This window comes from Lygodium microphyllum, chromosome 22 (assembly GCF_053477565.2).
Source record: "Lygodium microphyllum isolate KBCC chromosome 22, Lygodium_microphyllum_v1.1.10, whole genome shotgun sequence".
Classification (NCBI taxonomy): Eukaryota; Viridiplantae; Streptophyta; class Polypodiopsida; order Schizaeales; family Lygodiaceae; genus Lygodium; species Lygodium microphyllum.
Window position 1 is genome coordinate 128,825,275 of NC_141156.1, and position 20,189 is coordinate 128,845,463.

The window sequence follows — 20,189 nt, forward strand, 5'->3', positions numbered from 1 at the left end:
AATCGGATGTCTAAGTGAGGATGATCCAATTCTAGCACATCCAATTTTTGCACATTGAATTTAGACTAATCAGATTTTGGTGTGTTTGATTCCCAGGTGGTCCGTTGATTTTGAGGCGTCTGATTTGCGTGAGTCCGATTGTCAGAGTGCCAATTGTCCAAATTGGATAGGCCACGTGTCCGGATTGGACGCATTGGTGGTATCCAAGTGATCTAATTTCCCAAAATCAAACCGTTCAATTATGATGTGTTTGATTGTCTGAATGGATAAAATCAGACATCCGATTGTCTGATTCTAGGAATTGGACCTTGTGGAACATGTCCGATTCGGATGGCATGCAGCTAGTAATGACAAAAATTCGATTTTTGGCAATGATTTTTGTCATACAAACATGCAAGGAGCTCCAAAACCCAAGGATAGATACACATGACGGTTCCTATATACCTGATCAGCAGAAAACTCATGTGGAAGTTGATCGATTCGCCTGAAGCTCTCTCTCTCTCTCTCTCTCTCTCTCTCTCTCTCTCTCTCTCTCTCTCTCTCTCTCTCTCTCTCTCTCTCTCTCTCTCTCTTCTCTCTCTCTCTCTCTCTCTCTCTCTCTGCAAAAGCTAAAATTGAGCCTTCAACCCCCTTCCTTGGGTCTTAAACCTTTGTTTTAATGCCCAAATGTGCTACCTCGCTAGTGCTTATGTCTTGTCAATGGATTGCAAGCCCATTTTCCCCGTGCTTTTGCCATGTTTTGGGCTTGTTTATAGGAGAAACCATAAAACAATTCGCTTCGATTTCTTGGTCCTATCTTACTCTAAATGCAAAAAAAATCAAAACCCAAATATTGAAATGATTTGTCCTACTTGTCTACTCATCAAAAAACCAAAATACTTACTTGTTTTGAAGATTAGAAATCCCAAATCTCCTACCTATCTCAAGCAACATCTTGGTGATGCAACCCTACTTCGACGCTTGATTTGAGGTGCGCAAGTGCTCAAGCTTGAATCCATTTGTCTCGACAAGTGAACCTAAATGTGGTGGAAGCTCACATTCAACCACCAAGACCCATGGACCGCTTATTGCTTCAAATATTTCAAGCGAGCACAAATGGCTATCTCTCATCTAGCTGATGCACCTTCGATCCTACGAGGATGTAGTGAGCTTACCTTGATGCCCAAATGAGTAGCCTTCTCCCTCAAGCAAGATGGTAGTTCTACAATCCAAGATGCAAGCTCAAGCAACCTCAAGCCTCCTCCTTTAAGCTCCATCCTCCATAGCCGCGTGAGAGACAAGAGAAGAGAAGAGAAGAAGAAAAAGAAGAGAGGAGATTATGGAGAGCTTCTTCTCCAAGATCCCTCAACCTCACACACTCACTCCCTCACACTCCCTCTCTCAAGCATACACAAGAAAGCAAGAAGGAGGGAACAAGAGAAGAAGAGAAGAAAAGAAGAAGAGGAGACCACTTTTGCCAGACACCAAAGAATGAGCTCCTCATTCACTTTTCAAGTTTATATACAAGCCCTAAATCCCTTGGGCACCCGTCCCCTTTTTTACATGACCAAGCATATTGCCAATGTCATATTTTCCTATTCCCTTTTAGTTGCCTCATCCCTTCACCTATGTCCATTTAGACTTTACAACTTGCACAGGAGGGAGCCTATGCTCTTATCAAATGAATAATATTGCACCCCGCACTTTCCTTGCGAGAGCCCTTGGAAGTTCTCCTTGATCCTTGAGAGAGCAACCTTCATCCTTAACAGAGTCTCCTTCATCCTTGAGAGGACCTCCGTCATCCTTGAGAGAACCTCCTTCATCTTTGAGAGGATCTCCTTCATCTTTGAGAGAGCCTTGCTAGAATATTCAGTGGTTTCCCACATTTTTTATGAGCTTGCCTTCTCCTCCACTTTTCCTACCTGGGCAGAATGAGTTTTTTCATTCACTTTTTGACTTGGGCTTCCTTAGTCTTTCTCTACTTCTTTTTGGCTGCATGGTCTGTTTCAATGACATGTCTTGTAATAGTAACCAATACCCCTAATTTCATTTGAGATGAGGACATCTCAATTCCCCTAAGGGAAAGAGAATATGATGTTTCGACTTTCCCGACTTCCTGTACATTAAATATGAAAAGCTTAGACTATCAAAAGTAGTGTCTCGAATAAAATAATCTATATCCCATACCTTGACACCTTTTGAGAGACTGATACAGCTACAAATACATTTATACAGAAAAAGCCATGTGTATAGCCATTATGACTAGTTAAGTCCGAATTAGACTAAATGAGTTTAAAGACTTAGGCAAGTCAAGACTTGACTTGAAAAAGACTAACACAAACTTTGAAGTTTGCTAACAACCAATTGAGCTTCTTTCATACAAAGCTTGCTTTAAAAAAATTGCCAATTAATCTTGAAAGAGGACTCCATGCTACATTTCATAACTCGATTGATATCTTTGTATTGCTCTTTGAACCATAAAAGGTCGACCCTTTTTAGCAATTTCTTCATCTGTAAGGCTTTGACCATTCTATGCAAACACTAAAAAGCTCTGGAAACACGTTTGGATTGGCCAAAAGAATAGGTTCTTATTAATTGATTGTTATTATACAAGAATTCTTCTATCACTCATGCAGATCTTCCATCTACCGGAAATAAGGCATAGGAAAAAAAAAAGGTTTAAGCTTTTAAAAAAGCTTAAGAGAAGAAGGAGACGATGATCAAGATGCACCTCCCCTCCCCCTTTTTGAATTTGTCGCCATCTTTCTCTCCTCCCTAAATTTGGGAATTTGAAGGACAAAAAAAAAGCATGAGATCTTCCTTTCTTGTCTCAGCAAAAGATTCAAGCTATCTCTCCCTTTCCTCAATTTGACAAGCGGCCTAGATTGAAGGAAGATCGTCCAAAAGCTAGGTGAATCAATTATGACATCTCTAACAACCTCCTCTTCTTGGCCATGACTCATGAGATCTCCCTCCCTTCAATCAAACTATAAATATGAGGCATGAGAAGCCATGGAGGACCATTAGCTTGGAATTTAAAAGAAGAGACTTTGCTTGATTCAAAAGAAAAAAGGAAGAGGGATAATTCTTATTTTGAAGACAAAGGAGGATACTTTGCTGCCTTTTTAAGTTAAATCCCATCTCTTCTACCTTCATTCCCTTGTAGAATTGAGACCTACTCGATTTCTTCTCAAATCCCTATTGTTGCGGTCTCTGTTGATCAAATCGACACAACCCATAGCTCTATTATCAAAGTTTTCTCTACAATTCCTTGATCAAAGAAGACCATGTCCCCAAAGAGAAAAATTGCAAAGGCCGTGGAAGTGGGAGGAGTTGCTAATAACACTGCGAGTATCCACTACAAATCGAATGGCAAGTAGCGAAATTACAAACAAAGTTGTGAATACCAACAATAACCAAGTGCTCATCGTAAATCCCTAGGTGTCATAGTTGACTAATATTTTAAATATTAAATATGATGAATAGATCATTATCTCATGAACTGGCAAATAAAATTTGCATCCATGATAGAGTGAGAATAGAATTTTGCATATCACCTCATGCATAGAAAATTTACTGAAGCTAATTCTTTTACCTTCATAATTACAAATCCAAAATAATTAATGTGTTACACGAGATTTATTGGGAATAGGTTGCATGAAAATTATTGCAATACCTAAAAAGAATTTATGATTTTATTGCATAAAGTAGGAATTACCAAGAACTAGATTCAAGGATTATGATTTTTTCAATAAAAAATATTTAAGTAGTTAAAATTTTGAATCCAATTTGTACTAAATTGATGGAACCTCTGAGTGATAAATACAAATGCAATTATTAGAATACTTTTTGTGATAAAATATCCAAGGGTTTTGGATTTAGTGAGTTATCACTAGACAAGGACTACTGATAGAATCTCATTTTTTAAAAAAGTTCATCACGAAAGTTTTTGCTTACAAAGGCCCTTTAGTAATCTTGGAATGATTCATGGATTGCTTGAAGCCTTGAAGAGAAAAGTTTTGAAAAATAAACTCCTTGTTAAAATTTATTTTGGGCTAGATCCTAAGGGGGTAGAGAGTAATTCGAGAGGATTATTGAAAGCTATTGCCACTTACGCTAAGTTTACCCATGACATTGTCATTTCTAAGAAAAGGATTGTCTTGGAAGGAAATTCATTAAGACTATTGTGTGTGATACATTTGAAGTAAGTTGTTTGTGGTTGTAAATTGGATTCTCATTTTTCTAAAAAATTATCAAGATAAAGAATGGACAATAGGTCACAAATCACTAACTAAGGCAATGTTCTGTGATGATGCTAGAACTCCCCAAGATCAATGTGAATAAAACCTACTCCAATGGGATTTGTTTTTACATCGATGAGTGTGGATTGACCACGACGTGAAATGTCATGTCGTAGGAAATTCTAGTTAGGTAAGAGAAGTTGAGGATACTAGGGGGCTCTGGTCACAAATTCCTTAGACTCTTACAAACTGTCAATACCCTTTGAGCCTAGATAGTATTCTAGAAGTCGTGATCCTAGTCTAGGGACTAACTTGGTGGAAACAATACCTTTGAGTTGACATTATGTCCAATTAGGACATAAAGCATTGTGAAATGATATTTTCTTAAAGGAACTATTTGAGAAAGAATTTATTTACAATGTTTTTGTGTCGCATCTAACTCATGCCAACTACAACTACATATATATGTACAAATCACATAATTATTTAGAAACTTAAAAGTGAATAATGGTATTAGAAACGACACATACAAATCAAGTATAGTAAATGAGAACTATGGCCTCCTAACTCATGTCATGTGCAATCAAATACATGGATATTACACATGTTTAAAAACTTCAAAGTGAGGAGGTTTAGAGGCTACTATGATACACACGTGAGCTCTTGTGTATGGAAAATATAAAATGACTTTAAAATCCCTTTTAAATGATAGGATGAATCATAATAAAGGTTCCTAAGATGTGCATGTGATCATTTGTGCATTAGGGAATGGCACATACAAACCAAGTACACTAAATGAGAAATATGACCTTCTATATCATGCCAAGTTCAATCATATATAGATGTATTAATCATATGGCAATACTAGATGTATAGATGAGATAAACCCTGAAATGAAAGTATCAACCAAAGCACACATCCAGTAGTACAATTAATGATTCAACAACACTCTGGTACCCTTGCTATTGTATCCAATGAGCCTCTACATTAACCACAAGCATGCTTGCAATGGCACACTCACCTTCACTTCTCTTCATGTGTGAAAGCTCTACACAAGGGATGGATAGCCCCAAATTAAAATTGCAAAGGCCCACGATGGCTAGGCTAGAAAGAAAAGGAAAGTATTTTGTACACAAATTTCCCAAACATCACCTCCTAGAAAAGCATTTGAGAGATTTCATGTTGTAGACTCTATGAAAAGTACTCACGTTTGTATATATAGCACTTTTGTAATCAATGTCATAAATATTGATAAATGTTTTCTAGAGGCTGATTCAAGTAGTTGATGGAATGATGATGAGCATGATATATTGGGCATTGCAAAACTAGCTGAGCTTGGGGGTGGGACATATGACTATGGCCACCACAAGTATGTCAAAAGGGATACAAAACATGTGCATCTTCTTGAGAAGGCCCTTCTTGTGCATGCAAAAGATGGATGATAGGATTTTGATAGATAGATCCCAACTCATTGATGGTGTTTAAGAGGGCTAAGCGATATCATTAGTGGTCTATCCCATGCCTCTTGACCATAGAATGGTCCCCAACTATGTGTGCATACATTGGTCCCAGGGAGTTCACGATGGATAACTTAGGGAATCATACAAGTGCAAGGGAAGGATTTTTTTTCAAAAATTACATAAGCATATATGTTAGGGGTAGGCCTCCTTTAATTTTCACATCTAACCTTAAAGGTAAGGAACGTGGAGGGCAAGAAAATGTATAAAGTTGCTATACTTAATATAGCCCCTTCTTTTGTCCAAGAGCTTATATATTGATATATTCATATGCATCACCATTTGTTATACATTGTATCACCATCAGCCTACCCTTAGCCTCAATAATTCATACCAAAGAATCATGTCTCATTAACATTGCCGTGTATAATTCTTATGTTAGAAATATTCTAGACTTTTAGTCAATATGAGAATTTTAATAGAATACAAAATCTTATATCTAAAAAAAGGGATACACAATAAAAATTTTTGATACATCATATATGGGTACAAAAAGGGTTCATATGACTCTTATACAAATCATAGATAGGGGATTGTCAAGGATTCTTTGCTCATAGGTGACACGTATCCTTTACCAAGAGTAAACTCCCCGAGACTTTGGTGTATTCATGGCCAATGTAACATATCACCTGCAATATTATAGGTCCATACATCACTGTCAATCAAGAGATGTCCTTAATCCATCTGTACTAGTGTAGGTCCATACAATCACTATCAATCAAGAGATGTCCTTAATCCAACTTGTCTAAAAACCTAGCAAGCAAAAATACTACCTAATAACAATGCAAAAAACTACTAACACAACTGCAAAAGGAGCAACAATATTATATCATATACAATGGTTAATATACAAAAAAGGACAAACAATATGCAATATCATATTGTTGTGCAATGCAACACATGGGAGACATCAGCGCAACATGCACATGCATTAGCGGACATTTTAGTAAGTGATTCCAGTCATCACATTAGTTTTAGTGAACATCGTGGTTGGAATAGGCATCCTAGTAGTTGGAGTAGTTGCAAACATCATAGTAAGTAGTGTAGATATCACGACAACAACAATAGCACACCCACTATAGTGGTTGCAGTAGTTGCCAACATATCACAAGTAGCAAACATCGCAAAAACACAAGCAACAACACATATTATAGTAGACATCACATGCAACACTAGCAATGAGCATGTAGCAATAGCACAAGCAGCAATTGTAGCATCATAGAATAATGTGCAACAATGGTGGTAGGAGTAATAGCACATGCAATAGTAGCGTAGGCAACAACAACAATGGCACATGCAACAACAATAATGGCACATACAGTAGTGGTGCAAGGAGCTGATGCAGCATGGTACAATAGTATGCAGTAGGTGGCACATGTAGCAATAGCAATAGCATAGGCAGTAGTACTACCATAGGATAGCATGAAACACTAGTGCATGCCATAGGTAGTGGCAAAACAATAGTGTAGGATGCATATTGTAGTGGTGGAGAGAGAGAGAGAGAGAGAGAGGATACTTCTGGGATTGTTGGTGAAGCCATTGGAAGGCATTATTGACCTTGATTCTTCTTGATCCCTATGGAAGCTACAGTTTTGCACATTTGAGAGAGAGAGAGAGAGAGAGAGAGAGAGAGAGAGAGAGAGAGAGAGAGAGAGAGAGAGAGAGAGAGAGAGAGAGAGAGAGAGAGAGAGAGAGAGAGAGAGAGAGAGAGAGAGGGAGGGAGGGAGGGAGGGAGGGAGGGAGGGAGGGAGGGAGGGAGGGAGGGAGAGAGAGAGAGAGAGAGAATCTAAAGAGGGCTTTCTAAATGTATTCCTTTTAAAAATGTGGTTCTTTAAAAGAGGGGGAGAGAGTAGATGAAGGATTATGGAGAAAGAGAGAACTGTGATGAAGAGTTATCATGGAGAGAGAGAAAGAGCTATGATGAAGAGTTAGTACCCACTATAATGAAGGGCTAACTCTTAATTTGCCAAGCATTGGGTTGCATTGCGCTAGCAATGATAAGGGCATATCAACTATTTTCTTGTTCCATTGTGGTTGCACTGACATTGTAGGAAGAGGAGGTCTACATGTGGGTTATCATAGATGTTGAAAAGCTAAAAATGCCATTAGAGCATATGTTGTAAACATTGTCACTTTTGTCTGAAGACTAGCCAATTGGAGAGCAAGGATATATAATTTTAGCACACATTCATCTACCAGACTTGGGTTCACAAGCAAGTTTGTATGACTCTAACAAGGCTTATGGAGATATGCTTGTAGGTAATAAACCTCATACTTCTACACTTACATAGGTATGTTGGGTGTTGCATCAGTTGTAGAGGGAAACAAGAGTACCAAGCAACAAGAGCTACCATCTCTTCAAACAAGCTAGACAATAAGAAGTTAAATTATGGATGTTGGATGTTGGACATAACATTGAGACATAGCAAGTTAGATGCTGGACAATATTGACATTGAGACATTGGATGCTATACATAACAGGCAAAGAGGAGCTCAAAATTGGGGCACAGAGAGAGAGAGAGAGAGAGAGAGAGAGAGAGAGAGAGAGAGAGAGAGAGAGAGAGAGAGAGAGAGAGAGAGAGAGAGTCAATGGTCCTTTTCATTATTTTCTCTATCAATATATAAACAAGTTTTTAATATGGCTATAAAATAGATTTTCAATCACTCATACAAAAAGAGAGTGCGAACTTTATAGAGAAATATTTTAATAGAGGAGATCAAGAGCACAGAGAGAGAGAGAGAGAGAGAGAGAGAGAGAGAGAGGAGAGAAGAAGGATTTTAAGAGGAGAGAGAGGGTAATCATAAAATGGTTGTGCTCTGATTGGGGGAAAAAGAGGGCTTTAACTAAGTGAAAATGAAAAGGGATAACTTTAGAATCTGACATGCATACTTAAATTTTAGGCACATGCATGTGTAGGGTGCAAGGGCCAATGAAGAGGGAGCCCTCAAAAGAGCACCATTTTTGCATAGTAGTGATAGGCTAAAAACTTCTCACCCATGTTTTGTTATAGAATAATTCGTGTGGGTGAAGTGGTTAAATTTCTCTTCCTGCTTTTCTTCTCTCTCTCTCTCTCTCCCCTTTTATTCTCCCCTCTCTCTCCTCTCTTTTCCTTCTCTCTCCCTCTCTTCTTTTTTCCTTCTTTTTCTTCTTCTTCTCTCTCTCCTCTATTTTTATTATTTCTCTCTCTTTTTAAATTTTGTATTTTCTCTCTCTATAATTCTCTCTACATGTTCCCTCTCTCTCTCTCTCTCTCTCTCTCTCTCTCTCTCTCTCTCTCTCTCTCTCTCTCTCTCTCTCTTCCTTTCACTTTCTTTCCCCCCAGTCTCTCTTAAAGTATGTAAATTTTATATTTTCCCTATATATAATTCTCTCTCTTCTCCTCTCTCTCTCTCTCTCTCTCTCTCTCTCTCTCTCTCTCTCTCTCTCTCTCTCTCTCTCTCTCTCTCTCTCTCTCTCTCTCTCTCTCTCTTTGTGCCCCCTTTTCTTCTCCTCCCCTTTCTCCTAATTTTCCTTTTTTTCTCTCCCTTTCTCTCTCTCCACCCCCTTTTCTTATCCTCCACTTTCTCCTAATTTTCCTTTTTTCTTCTCTCACTTTCTCTCTTTTAAAGTTTATCTTTTTATTCTCTCTCTCTCTCTCTCTCTCAAATTTTATCTTCTCTCTCTGTCTCTCTCTCCCTTCCCTTCTCTCTCAAAAAATATTTAAATTTAAAAAATATTTTTCTCTTTTCTTTTTTCCCCCATCTCTCTTCCTCTTTCTTCTTCATCTTCATCTTCTCTCTCTCTCCCTGCTTTTCTTCTCTCTCCCCCCTCTCCTCTATTTTCCTTCTCTCTCCTCAATTTATTTTTTCTCTTCTTCTCTCTTTAAATTTTTTTCTCTTTCTTTTAAATTTTATATTTCCTCTCTCTATAATTCTTTGTGTGTTTAAATTCTCTCTTTTTCTTCTTCTTTTCTCTCTCCTTTTTTTCTCTGTGTCTCTCTCTCCCCCTCTCTCCTCTCTTTTCCTTTTTCATTTTTCCCTCTCTCTCTCTCTTAAATTTTGTATTTTCTCTCTATATAATTCTCTCTCTCTGTTCCCCCTCTCTCTCTTCTCTTCTTTCTTTTTTGTTCTTTGTATCTCTCTCTCTCTCATTTTTCTTTTCCTCTCTCTTTCTCTTTTAAGTTTTTTTCTCTTGCTCTCTTTTCTCTCTATATATTTTTTCTTCTCTCTCTATTTTTCTCATTTCTCTCTTTCCCTTTCTCTCCCCTATTTGATCTCTCTTTCAAATTATATATTTCCTCTCCGGCTCTCTCTCTAAGTAAAAAACTATATAAAAAAGGTTTAATTTAAAAAATACTATTCTCTTTTCTCTTTCCCCTCTCTCTTCGTGTTTTTCTCTTTCTTCCTCTTCTTCTTTTTATCATTCTCCTTCTCATTCTTCTTCTATCTCCCTTTCAAAGTGTATGAAAAGCTATGTCTGAAAAACTTCAAATTAATTTTTTTTAAAAAATATTTAATTAAAAAGTTTAATCTAGCTGAGAGAGAGAGAGAGAGAGAGACAGAAAACCTAGGCCCTACACATGAGAGAGAGAGGGGGAAGGGGGAGAAGAAAAAGTTTTAATTAAAAAAGACTATTCTCTTTCCTCTTTCCCCCCTCTTCTCTTAGTCTTCTTTGTTTAATCCTTCTTCTTCTTCTTCTTCTTCTTCTCAAAGTGCATGAAAACCTATGTTCGAAAAGCTTTAAATTTAACAAAAGTTTTTAAAAATGTTTAATTAAAAGAGAAGTTTAAATTTAAAAAAATTAATCTAATTGTGAGAGAGAGAGAGAGAGAAACTTTTGATTTAAAAAGAAGTTTGATTTAATTAAAGGAGAGAGAGAGAGAGAGAGAGAGAGAGAGAGAGAGAGAGAGAGAGAGAAAACCCAAGCCCTACACATGATAGAGGGAGGGGGAGGGGGGAGGAATTTAGGCCCGTTATACATCGGGGAGGGGCCGCACGGTCAAGGGTGAACTGGCCAATGGGATGGACTAAAAGGAAAAAAAAGGTGCTCCCCTATTACACATCGGGGACGCCCGGTCGCAGGAGTCGAGGGGGGTATTGAATACCCCCCTTGCCTTGTTTCCCTGTTCCACAAGGCGGGGGAGCTCCCCCGTCCAATCTCGTCCATGGGTGAGGTGGGCTCCTCCATCGCTTGCCTATTGGGGTCGAGTAAGAAGTTTGTTGTGCCTGGAGCCGTTGCTGGTCGCTGCTTGTTGTTACTGTTCGTTGCTCCTTGGGTGATAATCATTGTTGTTTGTTGATCGATGCTGTATAAAAACGTGAACAGGAGAGATGCCATGCTTGCACAAAGGACATCTTGCAACGGATCAAGGTATGCTTCTCTCTCTCTCTCTGTCTCTGTCTCTCTTTCTTTTTCTTGCACATACATCATGCATGAATGGTCTCTCTGGCGATTACGCATTCTCATTCTGACAAAAATATGTTATTGTGATCGTTGATGCTCTCTCTCTCTCTCTCTCTCTCTCTCTCTCTCTCTCTCTCTCTCTCTCTCTCTCTCTCTCTCTCTCTCTCTCTCTCTCTCTCTCTCTCTCTCTCTCTCTCTCTCTCTCTCTATCTATCTATCTCTATCTCTCTCTCTCCCTTCCTCCCTCCCTCCCTCCTCCACGAGAGAACAATGCATTATGCATCATCTTTTTCATTGCTCACAGCATGTCCTTCACTGCTCCAATTGATTCAATTTCTGGTTTAATTTCATGTCCTTCATTTTGGCCCTTCTGATCGGTTTAATTTTTGGTTTAAGTAAGTAGTGAACTCTGAATTTTTGGTTTAATTCAGAAGGGAAAAAATGAAAAAAAGGGTGTCCCCCCGTTACACATCGTCTGAATTTCTTGTTTAAACATACATAATCTTCTTCATTGCTCAGCATGTCCTTCATTGCTCTGATTGTTTTAATTTTTGGTTTTATTTCATGTCCTTCATTTTGGGCTTTCTGATTGGTTTAATTTTTTATTTAAGTAACCTGTGAACTCTGAATTTCTGGTTTAGTTAACATGTAAACTCCAATCGGAAGGGTAAAATTGCAAAAAAGGGTATCCCCCCTGTTACACATCATCTGAATTTTTGGTTTAAATAAACATGCATCATCTTCTTCATTGCTCAACATGTCCTTCATTGTTCCAATTGGTTTAATTTCTAGTTTAATTTCATGTCCTTCATTTTGGACTTTCCGATTGGTTCAATTTCTAGTTTAAGTAACCAGTGAACTCTGAATTTTTGGTTTAAGTAATCTGTGAACTCCAATCAGAAGGGCCAAAATGAAAAAAAGAGCACCTTTCGTTACACATCATCTGAATTTATGGTTTAATTAAACATGCATCATCTTCTTCATTGCTCAACATGTCCTTCATTTCTCCTTATGTTTGTAACATGTGAACTCTGAATTTCTGGTTTAATTAAACATACACCAAGATGCATCATGATAATCGTGCTTTAATTATGTTTTTGGAATGATGCATCATGTTTCGGATTTTTTGAAATGATGATAATATTTATTTATGGAATGATTAAACCTGTATTGCTAGCGCCATAATTGTTAAATATGCATCATGCATGAATGCTCTCTCTCTCTCTCTCTCTCTCTCTCTCTCTCTCTCTCTCTCTCTCTCTCTCTCTCTCTCTCTCTCTCTCTCTCTCTCATGCACAAGAGAGCAATGCGTCATAATTTTTTGTTTAATTAAACGTGAACAATGATGCATCATGATAATCATGCCGTGATTGTATTTTTGGAATGATGCATCATGGTCTGAATTTCTGGAATGATGATAATTTGAATTTCTGGAACGATTAAGCATGTATTGTCCTTGCCATGAATGTGAACTATGCATCATGCATCAATGGTGTCTCTCACTCTCTCTTTTCTGCACAAGAGAGCAATCCATCATGCATCATTCATGAATGGAATGTAACCGGTCTAGGGTTTTTGGATATCGATACAATGCCACTCCATAACTGCAACATATTTGTAAGGTTTTCATGAGAATGTTATTAGCCCATTGAGCCATGAATGATTATTTGGTGCATGAAGCTCACAAGACAACTTATTATCACTTACAATTAAATTTTTTGGTACACACTGGCTATCACAATAATATATTTTTGTAGGATTACGCATTGGCTTTTGTTTTGAATTTAAAGTAAGAAAAAATTTCATGGATACTCTTTTGGTGCGGCCTATGACAAAATTGGCTCTTGTTTTGAATTTAAACGAGGTGAAAAATGACATTTCAAAACATTACCCATTATGTAAGTGCTCTAAATTGTGGTCAAGCAATATAGATAATCTTATCTTTTATACATAAAAGATGTTTCAGAAGGCATCGAACAACATGTCATACATGTCAAGCGAAGAGGTGCAACCTTGGTAGAAACTATGGGTTAAGAAAAATGGCACCCACAACAAACCTTTTCAAATGATGACTCTAAGCGACAATAGATGAAACATTAGGCATGTGTTCATAAGGATGTTCATAATGATGACTCTTGTAAAGTTATGCAAGAATATTAGATAGGTGGCATCATGGTTTAGCCAAGCTCATAAAACATATTTGCAAAGTAAATTATGTTTTTGTAAAAACCTAAGTACATTCTACTTGCTTGATAAGCTTTGACATATTGTAGTTAGTTTTCATTAAAGCTATTTTAACTTTACAATTCATAGTTATGGATAGAATAAAATTATTGAAAAATAAACGTGTTTGTCCATTTATGTATTGTAAATTATGGATAATTTTTATGCATAAGGTGGAGCTCGATGGATTCTCAAGAGAGCACTCCCATGGAGGAGTTTCAACAGTTCATGTCTCAAATGAGCCAAGATGCAATATGCAATAAAGACTTTATGTACTTTTCGAGCCCAAGTTCGGGTGTTCCAAACCACCTTTCAAGCCATAGTGTGGTTGGCAATATTCCGGTAAATGTGTTTCCAAACCGCCCTCCTTTGATCAATCCTCATCCTCCTCAATTCGCACCTACAACAACGTGTCCACCTATTCCCTTGAGGACACATCTTAGCAGCCCATTGGAAAGGAGGTCTAGAAAGCTCCGCCCTGCACTCCCATGGAATGTCACGGAGTTTGCGATCTAGGACTTTCCGCGTCTGCCACGTAACGGAAGTATTCTAACCGTTCCCACTTAGGACCAACCTGAATCAGGGTTTTCCCTAATGGTAATTTCCTAAATGGCAACTAGCGTCGAACCCCGAGCGAACTACTTTACGTAGAAACACCAGGGCCGAAGCGGATTCACGCTGCACTTGGTTCAAGGAGAATGGGAAATGAGAGGGATGCAAGGCTTGACCTCTCTACTATTAGGCATAGCCCCATTCCATTCCCCTAAAACAGCGTAAACTGGGATTATTATAACCTAGGGTCTAGGTCAATGCCCTTGCTATTCATTTCCTTTGAAACGATCTTCTTGCTATCCATCGTGATTAAGAAAAGTTCCCGGCCAACCGGGACTACCCATCCGTAGAACGAACCCATTGCCAAATCCACCGCACTTTCCTCAGGTTGTTTTAGTTGTCTAATTACCTACCACATTTAGTTGGATGACATGCATCAAGCAGCTTCCTTAATTAGTCCGTTAGGCACCAATTCCTTCACGTAATCATAGCACTTGACATAGAAAAACAGTGTCAAACAAGTTCTTTTTCAACAGTTTATCATATTTATCTTTGGAATACATTTATAAAGTCTAGCCCGTAGGCTTATCCATAATCCGCCCGAAGGCTATCCAGCAATCCCCAGGGATTACCAATCCAAGATTCTGCTCGTAGACTAGTATGCGGGACTCGAGATCCAATCCTGAGTCACGTTGGCCTCTTGTGTAGGGCCCAGAAGGCGAGGGATTTACGGCCAGAGCCCCCCTGGCACCCAAGCCTCCTCCTACTCCAAGTAGCGCTCAATGGAGAGACCTCACACGGCGGGTTCGGTCCACCTTCCCGGTGCGATTTACAACCCCCTTGGTTAGGGTTAGGTAGATAGTCGGGGCTAACTAAGGCTGTCTCTCCCTTCAGGCCTTCAACCTGAAGCATTAGATATATTTTCATCCTTTAATTCTTTGAGCAAACAAAGCAAACAATGCTCTCTAAACTGTTACAAGCACAATCATTTCCAGTGGTTGTTATTTTGGCCAACTGCTAAGGAGTGAATCCTTCTCTCCGAATGTATCCAGCATTTGATCCGGGATCAATTGCAACTCGGCAAGATCCCTAAGGGTTTGTTTGTTAACCCTATGTCCTTGGTTTAGGGCCATACCCTATTAACCCAACTTAACCAATACCTTAAGTTCTATTAGCAGTAACTATGTTTTTCCAAATTACTGATTGGTGCTTTGCTTCCACGCAAATATCTAATTCCCTTATCTTGGTCACCTTTCCCAAGAAAGGTGCTATAATAGGATGACTACTCATCCTCTTACAAGATAAAATTGCGTAAGAATCTGCCAATCTCATTCTGAGGAATTGGCCATTTTCTTGTGATCAAACCACAAGATCATGCAACTCTGCAACTTGTTGCACAAGTGTTGAATCTAATCCATGGGACTATTTTACCCATCGAACGGTGTCTTCTAATCTCACGGAATCATGATTAGATAGGAAACAGGGTTAGGGTGTCTTCATATCCAATCCATTCCTGATTGCACTAGGCCGACATTGTCGATCCTAGGGTTCCAATTCAAACCGAGTTTCATATTTTTAGCGAGCGATCCTTAGGGTAGAAACCCTAGATCGTTTCTCACAAGTATGTCCTATTGTCCCTACATTCCGTGAATGTGGACAGGTCTTTAGGGTATGAGAGATTCAACTTGGCAATAAGAGCGACTAGGTTACGTCCTCAACGTGCTAAACCCTAGTTAGCACTTGGGATATGCTGCATCAATTTAACCATTCCTAAGCGATTCCTTCGCGGTTTTAGGTGTTTAGGGTAAACCAATTTACTTGTCTACTCATGAAGATAATTACGATACCATTCTCGTAACCATATGATTCATTGCCTATGTATGATTAGATTTACAAACCCTAACTTTTCTGGTTAAGATCAAAGCATAGGTTAAGTTACGTCATAATTTCCATTGATCCTTAAAACATGCATTCAAGATTAAACTTTTAGGGTTTTATGTTTAAAACGAACCATCCAGCCCTAGAATCATTTTCATGCCTTGCAATTTCCTACGGTTGTTAGCAACCTTCCTTAATGATTCATTGCGAAGAAGAGATATCTAATAATGCGACATGTGATTCAATCTTTCCATGCATAATCGAAGTATACTACAATAATTTTGACTTGTAAAGATGGTGGTCATTAGTTGATCTAGATTCGATACTTTGCAATGTATAGAAACAACTTGCCAAGAATGCATAGACATCTTATGTTATTCTTTCGTTCATTTCTTTGAGAAATACAAATGATCGATTCTTCAATTGTGAGTTATTTCCTTAAATTAGCCAATGTATTTCAAGCGCAAAAGTGCATCTTTATCAAACTCAATGGATTTGACAAGCATAAGCGCAACCTAATTCCATGAATTAACCATGCATGTTTGTAATGCTTCAACATAAATCAAGAAATAGGAAGAAAACCTGGACTTGTGGATTTGGTGAAATGTCCACATGAATGTTAGGAGATGATCCTCCTGCGGTTGCGCCTTATGCCTTTTTAGGGGCCATCACATATTCGACCTTCTTGCCTTGGCCGCAGACTTATGATCTTGGCATGTCTCCCTTGCACGCACAATTTCCTTTTTGAAATAGGGCTTCCTTGACCAATGCACCTTCTTGCGAAATTTGGGCTTTGGAAATGGGAACTTATGAACTCCCCTTCTTTTCATAGAAGTTCCGGGAATACAATTGATCTTCATGGGAAGGGGGCTTAAGAAAAACCCCGAGGTAAAATGGCTTGTGGGAGTTGAAATGGGAAAGGGGTTAAAACCCAGCTAATATGGCTTTATGTGAGTCCATGGGAAGGGCTTTAAAAGAAAGCCAAGGGATAAAGTGGACTTAAGGAGATTTAGTGGGGAAAAGGGGCTTAAAATTGGCTAGTGTGGGAATCCACAGAAAGGAGAAAAATAGCTTTGTAGTATGCAAGGGGGAGTGCTCAATTCCGGAGGATGCAAGGGGAAAGGCCTTAATTTCGAGGGTGTAAAGACCACTTGAGAAGGGCCAATGGAAAAGGGTTTTAAGAAACTCGAGAGTATTATGAGCTTGAGTGGGGATTTCAATGGGAAGGGTTGCTTAAACCCCAGGGTAAGGTGAGCTTTATAGGGCTTTGGTGGAACCCCACGGGAAGGGGTCTTAAATGGACTTGGGTGGAAATTGCAATGAGAAAGGGGGGTTAGAGAGCCCCCTTAGAAGCTTCTTGGAAACTTCTGTGGCCCACAGAAATCCACATGGAGGAAGACGAGACGATTCTTAATGACGCTTGTTGGCAGGCAGGTGGTGGAATGATGGCAGCGGCGGCGTCTAGCTTCACGCTACAGGCTGCGGCTTCCTCCTCCTCACGACTACCTCAGCTCTTCACGACTCCCTCCTTTTCTTTTTTTTTTCAAGCCCTCTCTCTCTTGGCCTAGCAGCGTCACGGCTCTTCCTTTTCTTACTCCCCCCCCCCCCCCCCCACAAGGGGTTTTTATAGGATAGAGAGAGGAGACCTCTCTCCCCCATGCGGCTAGTTGCATGGCCATTCTCCCTTCCACGAACTCCAGCAAGCGAGCTTACGCATCTGTGCTTCACTCCCTCCCCTCTAGCACGGCCTTCGGCTAGGGGGAAAGAAGGGTTAATATTAAAAAAATGCCATAAATCTAACCTTATCCTCTTGACCTCCTCCCAAGAGGAGGTTCTCGTGAAGATATGCGGGTTTTTATTAAACCTTAGTCTCGATTTTTGCTAGTGGAGGGTCATGTTGTGTACAACATAAAGATCGCACCATTCATATCTTTGATGCCAGAATTGTCCTTGCATGAGAATCACGCGGCTCGTAATATTTTTTAGCCGAAATATTACATCACTATTCCAACGACCAAGACATTCAGGTGTAGAGGGACCCACAACAATACACAATCATGTAATTCGTCATCCAATTGCACATAGTCCTCAACATGGCCCCTCGGTACCACCACAACAAAGACCACAAGCAATAAGTTCCTGTGATGCAATCCAAGACACATGTGAATAGGTTGACTTGGTTCAAACTTAGGAACCAATGGTGCCATCTTCCGAGAATGCCAACAAGCAGCATCCACGACGAACCTCATCTAAGTCCAATGTGCCAAAACCTCCTAAAGCAAAGAGGGTGCAGAAAGGAAAGAATCAGGATGACGGACCTAAGATTCAAGATCATTCAACAACCACAAAAAAACCATTTGTGCAGTGGAAGGATGCATGGACAGTACAACTCATTCACATCCGAGGATCCATGAGTGCAAAGTTCTCAAAGCCACCGAAGCAAGGAGTGGATATATGGTCGAAGGTAGCCACATAGCTAGCATCACTATTTCCAGAGTTCGACAAAGATGGTGAGGCATGCAGAAAATGCTGGGGACGCGTTTATGAGTCATATAGAAAGGATAAGGCCCACAATGCCATATGAGGGAATGATCACAAGATCATTTGTCAATGGTATGATCTTGTGGATAAATATATGTGGAATCGTGCAAATGTTGTCAGTGATGCACATGCCTCATCTGTTGGTGGGTTGTCTTCTCCAGAAGACAACACTACATCTGTCTCCAATGATCCATGTGACCACACCTAGGAAGACATTGGATCCAATGAGCCTTGAAAGATTGGGCAAGATCAAATAACTAGCTAAGGAGCACGCAATAAGAAGGGTAGAAAGATAGAGGAGTCTCTTAGTGACATGACTAGCATAGCTCGATCTATGTTAGCCAACTAGAAATCAAACCTAGAGGAAAAGAAAGCATTTGAAGAGTGTAAGCTCGTTATCATGGATACATTTTCCTCCTCTGTATCTGGTTTGTTAGACGTAATCAAAAGTCTTAAAAAGGAATGATGGTTTAAAATTTAGATGAATTTGGAACTTAAAAAAAAAATTGTTTTTTACTCTACCTAAACATCTCTATTCAATTCTCATAGAGTTTCATAAAATCTTTTGACAGGTGAATGGACGACGAAAGTCTTTTGATAATGTGTGTTATTGGTATTATAGTTGCTGTCATGGCAATGTTTCAGCTATTGCTAAGTGATTTGGATGACGGGGACAATGACAGTATGCAATTGCATACTTTGATGGAGCGCATGGCTCGTGGTTATGCTACACATCGAGCTAGGATAAGTAAGCGAAGGCACGATCGACAGTCATGTTGGGCCTATCCAAGACCACAAACTTTTATGGAGCAGGGGCTTTTGGGGAATTATTCAAACCGAATGTTCAAAAGCAGGTTACAAGTTAGCAGGAGTACATTTGAATATCTCATCGCAAAGTTAGCACCACAAATGTGATGCAAGAATACGAACTATCGAAGAGCAATACCTGTGGAGAAGTGGGTTTGTGTGGCTCTGCATCGCTTGGCGAGTGGCTCAAATTTACGACGCATAGCTGATTTGTACGAAGTCTCAATTTCTTTCACACAGATGGTTGTTCTGGACTTTTGCGATGCATTGGCCGCATGTGGATTGCATATACCTTATGTTGTTGGTGTAGTAGATGGTAATCATATTCCCATCATTGCCCCAAGAGAGAACCATGAAGATTATTTTAATAGGAAGGGCTTCCACTCAATTATTCTACAGATAAGTGTGGTAGCCAATTGTGTTGTTTGGGACTATGACATTAGCTGCATAGGTTCTATGCACGACTGGAATGTTTTTCAACATTCAGACCTAGGAAAACAATGCATAAACCAAGCTTTGGGACAATATTGTCTATTGGGTGATTATGCTTATCTTGCACGCTTTTGGATGCTTCCTCCTTTCAAGGGTGGTAAGGATGGACTATCTTCGGAATGCTATCATTGGAATTACATACAATCAAGTACTCGTATGCGAGTTGAAAGGGCATTTGGCATCCTTAAAGTGCAATTTTGTATTTTGTTGAAGAGATGTGACATGCTTTTACAAAATGTCCCGAAGATGGTGGCATCATGCCTTGTTCTACAAAATATATGCATTGTGCATGGAGATATTTTTGATGATGCATGGATGCATGAAGCGACAACAGAACTTGAGAGAGAAAGGCAGAGATTGCTACGCTAACTAATACAGGTTCCACATAAGCAATACAAAGAGCTTAAGGAGCAAAGCCAACACCAAAGGCAAGCCATCTTGGGGGGGCATCTCAAAGAGACAACATTGCTTCGAGCCATATTTCGAGAGAGGGAGAATACAAATTTGAGAACAGTCTTTGGTGTTTTTGACTCTGTGGAGGAAATCGACGACGAAGACAATGGTGAGTAAACTTCA